The sequence below is a fragment of the Chrysochloris asiatica genome, unplaced genomic scaffold (genome assembly GCF_000296735.1).
Source record: "Chrysochloris asiatica unplaced genomic scaffold, ChrAsi1.0 scaffold00017, whole genome shotgun sequence".
Lineage (NCBI taxonomy): Eukaryota > Metazoa > Chordata > Mammalia > Afrosoricida > Chrysochloridae > Chrysochloris > Chrysochloris asiatica.
In genome coordinates, this window is record NW_006408535.1 from 2857359 (window position 1) to 2858817 (window position 1459).

The window sequence follows — 1459 nt, forward strand, 5'->3', positions numbered from 1 at the left end:
AACCACATTTTTATTTTCTATACAATCAGAAATTTCTAAGCTATTTGATTAAATATACAGGAAGATAAACATATGTAAACAATATGCACACAGTATTCAGATGACACATCTTTGCTGTCTGAAAGTGAAGACAACTTAAAATACTTACTGATGAAGATCAAAGACCATAGCTTTCAGTATGAGTTGCAGCTCCATGTAAAGAAAGCAGAAATTCTCACCACTGGACCAATAAATAATATCATGATAGATGGAGAAAATAATAAAGTTTTCAAAGACTTCATTTTGCTTAGATTCACTAACAATACTCATGGAAGAAGCAGACAAGAAAGCCAGTGACATATTGCATTAGATAAATCTGTTGTACAAGACCTCTTTAAAGTGTTCAGGAGCAGAGATGTCAGATTGAGGATTAAGTTACTCCTGACCCAAGCCATGGTATTTTCAATAGCTTCATATGCATGTGAAAGTTGGAAAATGAATAAAGAAGACTGTAGAAGAATTAATGCACTTGAGTTATGGTGTTGGAGAATAATAAAAGTACTATGGACTGCTAGGAGAACAAACAAATCTGTGGAGGAAGAAGCACAGTCTGTATGCTCCTTAGAAATCAGTATGGCAAAACTTAGTCTCTCATACTTTGGACATATCATCAGGAGGGACCAGTCCCTGGAGAAAGACATCATGCCTGGTAATGTGGAGGGTTAGTAAAAAAGAGGGAAAAACCCAGTAGTGACGGCAACAATAGGCTCAATCATGATGGTAAGGCGGGTGCATGACAGGGTAGTGTTCTGTTCTGTTGTACATAGGGTCACTGTGAGTCGGAACTGACTCAACAGCACCTAACAACAGAAACCATGCAAAACAAAAGACACACACAAAAAAACTGTGTTGAAAAAGAACAGAAAAAACAAAACCCATACATGTGAGTAAGGCTTGTCGTTAAATGGGCATTGTCTAGGAATCAATGTAGATCATTGTTATTTTTTAACTTTTTTGTATTTTACTTTCCTCTTATGATATATGATGCTTTTTTTCAATACCTTTTATATTATAATAATGAATGTGTATTATAGCTATAATAAAAACAGAATGAAAAAATAACCAGGAGATGAAAATGAGTTAATTATAACACTGATCCTAAGTCTTCATTTTCTTGAGTGAGTTTCTTAAAATGAGTTATATTTAATATTTTCTTTCTTTAAGGTATATTAATTCATATAACATATTAGCATTGTAAGAGGTTATACATTTTAAGGCTAAATGATGACTACTTTACCAGAAAATTATAACTGTTTATAAGGAAAACGTGGGAAGGAAATGAATTTTGTTTATATATTTATTATGTCATAGTAATTTTTCATTTTACCAAAATAAAATTTAAAAGATTACTAAATTATTAATTTGTACTCTATGATTTGAAAAATCTTTAGAGAATATGATTTCAGTTAGGAAATGTAAA